Source organism: Panthera leo, chromosome D4 (assembly GCF_018350215.1).
Source record: "Panthera leo isolate Ple1 chromosome D4, P.leo_Ple1_pat1.1, whole genome shotgun sequence".
Lineage (NCBI taxonomy): Eukaryota > Metazoa > Chordata > Mammalia > Carnivora > Felidae > Panthera > Panthera leo.
The window spans coordinates 2,104,776-2,110,775 of NC_056691.1; positions in this window are offsets into that span (position 1 = coordinate 2,104,776).

Consider the following 6,000-nt stretch of genomic DNA (forward strand, 5'->3'; position numbering starts at 1 on the left):
GCTGAGGCAAATTCCCTTCCACCTATGAATCTGTGAAACCAGACAAGTCATGGGTTTCCAAATTGCATGTGTGGGACAGATGTGCGATAGATACTCCCATGCCAAAAGGAAGAAATAGGAATGAGGGAAGCGGTGAGGGGTCCTAAGCAAGCCCAAACCCGGTGAGGCAAATCCCGTTAGATCTTAATGTGTGACAACAACCCTTGTGGGTGAGATGCTTTGCCTCCAGGCCCCGTGGGGTGGGGACATCACTTCCATAGGTCAGGAGGCAGCCCCACTCCCTCAGCTTGGTGGACTACCACTGCTCTGGGAGATGGAGATCTTGTCTTTCAAAACTGAGACACTGGGCCTGTGTCCTCTAGGTCTGTGCTGGAATTTTCAGTCCTGATGATGTCTACTACCTTTGGGGTCTGCCTTCCCTTTCTCAAAGGGAAGCACATGTTCATGGCCAAATAGCACCATTCTCCCATTTATAGGATCCAAGAATTTGGGCCACCCTCCTTCATTCCTTCAGCCTTCTCTGTCCCCTTGTTTCAGATGGTCACTGCGTCTGCTGGAGTAACCCTGTCTCTGTTCCTAGCCTCTGCTGGGGTGGCTGATTAAATGCATGAGCTGCACCCATGGTCTCTCTTTCAAATGGTGGCCCAGCAGCACCCCAGTGTTCACCTTCAAACAAGCTTTCCCATTGTTGAAATGTGGATAGGCTAAGAGTTGTCCAAAGCACCAAAGTTCTGATTCCTTTTTGATTAATAATTCTGTCAATAAGTACATGAACCTCTTGGCAATCTGTGCAAACTTTGGGGTATGGGGATAGGCTCAGAAATCTCAGTAAAGATTTGGGGGTCTCCTACCCCCAGCTGTTTAAGAGCCTCTGGTTTAGATGGCATGAGGCACCCAAGACCCTTGATCACATTCTGCATGGCTGTCTTGTGTGTGCCCTCCCAACAGCAAGCTTTCTGCAGGCTGAACTGTAAAACACCAGAGTGTGGCCAGGCCAGCTGACAACCCAGGGTGGTGGCCGGTGGTTGGCTCCTGGCCTGTGTGACTCAGAGTATAGATCGTCTGTTCACCATATGCTGTCATGCCCCCCAGAATCAATGGGGTCACAATCTAGACATAAATGCTGAGTCTGGAGCCCACTGTGCCCTGAGAGGCTGTGTCCTGTCACTTCACCCAGGGAACACCCCCCTGCCTGACTGCACTTGTCACACAGGGTTGTGACAGCCAGTACCATGGGGTCATGTGATCCCAGAGCAAACACAGGAGCCTGAATTACACCATGGATGTGGGCTCAGGCAATGGGTCCATCTGTCAGGCATCAGCTTTCTTGGGCTTCTGCTTCCACTTCCCTGACTCCTGGGCCCTGCTCTCAGGACCCCACCTTTCTGTTGTAGCTGCCTCACCAGTGGGGAGCAGTGGGCTCTGCCCTGCTTATCTACACCCTCAGGGTAGGTGGTCGCAGCCTGGCTGACCACACATGGGGGAAACTGCACGTGGAAGTCAGGGTTGTGGCTTGCTGGGTGTGGGACCCTAAAAAGACAGGTGTGTGGTGGAGGCCTAAGGCACTGATGTCTAGACTAAGGACACATAAATCCTTCCAGAAGGGACTTCCCAAGGTCCCTTTTGGGCCCTGACCCCCACAGAGGTGCTGACAGGTGCTCCCTGCAGGCCTCAGGCTCTGTGCGTAGGGGACACATGGCTCCACCTCGTCCCCTCTGAGAGTAGCTGGTCATCATCCCACATTGAAGGGCCTCTTCTCAGACAGGGGCAGAAAGGTGACCCACACCTGATGTAGGAACTCTTTCCTGGGATTCACCCCGGTAGTTGACATGCATTCCTGTCTCCCATCCGGAAGCCCCTACCTACTCCCCCCAGACACTGGAGGGGGTTTCCACACCTGCATAGAACATGATATCTTGTCAACTCACCAGACCATGGGTGTTGACCCCTGGGAGGCCTTCAAAGGGATAAAACTAAGGACTTTAAAGGGACTGGGTTAGTTAGACAAGATGTGCCCCTACTGTTCTGTAATCCACAAAAAGGATTTCAATTTCTCCAGAATTGAAAGTTGCAAAGAACATCAAGAAATAATAGTTTACATGGCTGACACAGTCATATAATCAGGGAAGTAACCACTGTGTTCAGGGTGTACAGAGGAGATGCCTCATCCCAGGGGCAGCATGGCTGCGGCCTGATTGAGAGACAGGCAGATTCTGGGCAAACTTCTGTACATAATATTGACCAAGGCAAACTTGGCCAGTGATGCCAGCAAAAGGCCATCACAGTGAAGGCAGTAACTATCCACCTTCACTATCCCCAACCAGGAATGAAAGCATTGGTTGAAGAAACAGACTTGACAGTCAATGAGACTCTGGGTCTCCCTGGGCTGAGTTCTTCCTACAAAATGTCACGTTTCTCCAAGAGCAGGGCAAGGAGTCAGCATTTTCCAAGTCACAGACTGCATATCCTGACAACAACTTTTACCAACATGCTGCTCAAGTGGCTCTGTTTCAAGGGGGTTGTTAAGCGGTGGGCCAGGATTGATGTGTTCCAGGAAGGGTTGGGGCCCTCTTGCCTGTAGGTGACATTCCTGTCAGGCAGGAGCAATTCTACAGTAACTCAGTGGGAAGCTGGGTAGTGTCCCTGGCACTGCCATCATTCCTCAGAAGGCAGGGACACAAAGGGACACAGGCAGAGGACAGCCTCATTGAGAGCACAGACCTGGCACATGCTGTTCCTTCACCTCCACTGCCCAGGCAGCCACTGAAGGTGCCAGCTTCCTGCTTTCATAGAAACTCCTGGCAGCACACAACGGCTGAGGCCTTCTCCAGCATGGACTTTCCACAATTGGATAAAAAGAGGATGGTCCACAGAAGTCACTAAAAGTCTTGTTTTAGGGAAAACCTGCTTAACTTTTGTGAGATGTGCTTCCTGGTTAATTGGGGTTAGGATGTCCTTTCTGTTATGAAATGACATTGATGATATTTGAAAAATAAAAGATTGGCAACCTCATGAGAAGCTGTGCCTTTATCTGGATGGGGATAGTCAGGGGCCATGATGAATATGTTGACTGTTGACATGGCAAGAACACAGGGTTAACCTGTCCAAGACGCTTCCCTGCAGACTGGCCTTCCTTAAAGTTTCATGGACACTGCCCATAGCCAAGCCCACAGGATCAAAGCTGGTAAGCGCTGCCTGGTGGCTCAGCCTGAGCGTCACAGCTGCAACCACAAGTTCAGAATCAGACACTGACCAGCAAGGAAGAGGCTGCTGCCTCCTCCCCCTGAGCACTTGCTAGATGGGAGGGGCTGGGCCTGGGTCCTGGGTATCAGGTGCTAGTTCTAGTCCCTACACACACAGGAGCCTCTCCTGGATCCTGGATCCTGGATCCCTTAGGATCCCCGTGTGCTGGCCCAGAGAGCAAGTGCAACAGGGGCTCACAAACTCCCACTATTCCCCTAATAAACGCGACTCCAGCAGTCTGAGATTTATATTTCAGGGCATTCCCTATGATTACTCTAACAAGTACCAAAGACTGAGAACTACTATGCAAAATTAATGTTTGAAAAGTTCACTCCAATGATATTTGAAGAATCCATATAAAGTAACTAAAATAAAAACAATTGCATTTTACTCTACTGGGTCCAAACTATAAGCTTTAAATAACATAAAAATGACAATGAGAAGAAGAAAGTCTCCAAATATTTGAAAATTAGGATGCACACTGCTCAGTAATTCACGGTTAAGACAAAGACCTTAAGGAAATTTTTTAAATACACAGAACTAAATGAAAATGCAAATACAACATATAAAATGTGGTAGGATCCAGGGGCACCTGCGTAGCTCAGTAGGTTAAGTGTCTGACTTTTGATTTTGGCCCAGGTCATGATCTCACATTTCTTGAGATCCAGCCCTGATGTTAGAACAGAGCCCACTTGAGATTCTCTCTCTCCCTCTCTCTTTACCCCTCCCCCACTAGCACCCTCTCTCTCTGCCCATCCCCCACTGGCTTGTGCACGTGTGCACACTCTCCCCCTGCCTCTCTCACAAAATAAATAACCTTTTTAAAAAATGTGGTAGAATCCAGATAAAACATTGCTAAGAGAGAAACAAATGGCACTAAATGCTCATACTAGAAAAGAAGGAAGGTCTCAAAAATCTAAGCTTCCACCGAAGGAAACCAGACAAAAATAGAAAATAAAGCCAATACACGAAGAAGAAAGGAAATAATACACTATGACTAAATGGTGTTTTTTTCTAGGAATGCAAGCCTGTTTTAATATTTAAACCATCAATGTAATCTACCATATTAAGAATCTAAAGAAGAAAACCCACATGGTCACATCAGTTAATCCAGAAAAAGCATTTGACAAAATTCAGGACACATTCATGTTAGAAACTCTCAGAAAACTTGGAATAGAAGGGCATTCCCTCAACCTAGCTACAAAAACTCTACAGATAACATCATAGTTAATGGTGAAAGAATGGATGTTTTTCCTTTAAACTCAAAAACAAGACCAGAATGCTCATTCATCTCTCCGTTTCAACTTAGTACTGTGGGTACTAGCCAGTGAAGTATGGCAAGAAAAAGAAATAAAGACAAACAGATTAGAAAGAAAGAAATATTACTATCCATATTCGTAGATGACATCACTCGTTACATAGAAAATCCAAAGAGGGAGGAGCCAAGATGGCAGAACAGCATGGAAGTTTTTTTGCGTCTCCCATCCATGAAATACAGCCAGATCAACACTAAACCATCCTGCACACCTAGAAAACTGATTTGAGGATTAACACAACAATCTGCACAACCTGAACCACAGAATTCAGCAGGTACATGGCACGGAGAGGTGAACTGGGGGAGAGAGAAGCCACAGAGGGCAGGAAGCTGTTTTTCCTTGCAGAGAGGATGGAGATGGGGGAGAGTATGGGAAAAGCAACCCCCCAAAAAAACAGCTGGAGAGAAAGTGGAAAAGTATAAACAGCTGTAGGAACTGAACTAAAAAGGGAGACAGGAAGAAAGGAGAGGGTTGAAATTCCATTGAGACTCTATAAACAGGAGGAGCACAGAGTCTGAAACACCACAGCTCGATACCTGGTGGTGCTCTGGTGAGAAGGGCGAATCCCCAGGAGCAGAGTGAAGTCCGGGGGTCTTCGGGCCAGATGAGGAGAGGTGGTTCCCCTGCCGGGAGGACACCTGGTAGAGGCTGTGTGGCTCCCCCAAAGACAAGGCCCCAGTGGACCCGGGAGAACAACCACATTTGCTGGTGCTGCAACAAGGTCATTAAGGGTGAAGCCTGGTGCCAGATGTGTGTTGTGATTTTCCATAATCCCTGAAACGCTGCTGCTACGCGATTGTGTAAACTTTTTCTGGGGCGGGCTGGCACCCAGCCACAGTCTCTAGTCATCAGCAACAGCACGGACCCTCGAACGTTCCTGGGTACAGCTGGCACCTGGCCATTGCTTGGTAAGACCCTCTCACAGAGGGTCAGAACGGGTGAAAGCCGCAGTCCCTCAGAAATGAGGGGTCGGAAAACACAGCCGCATCTGAGATAAAACACAGGAGGGAGGTGCCGCCTCCGCAGGGAATATTTTTCCATGTTTTTGTGTCTTGTTCAATTTCTTTCATAAGCTTTCTATAATTTTCAGTGTATAGATTTTTCACCTCTTTGATTAGATTTATTCCTAGGTATTTTATGGTTTTTGGTGCAATTGTAATGGGATCAATTCCTTGATTTCTTTTTCTGTTGCCTCGTTGTTGGTGTTTAGGAATGCAACCGATTTCCGTGCATTGATTTTATATCCTGCAACTTTGCTGAATTCATGGTGTTGCATCCACATGACTCCTGAAACAGAATGCTACGGGCACCAGTGACAGTCACAACAAAGTTTATTGCAATGAGAGGCAAGGCAAACCAACCGATTGGGACTGACACTCTTGACCAGAGTGCAGTCTCGAACCGAGGTACAGAGTTTTTATAGCCAACCACATCATCTTAT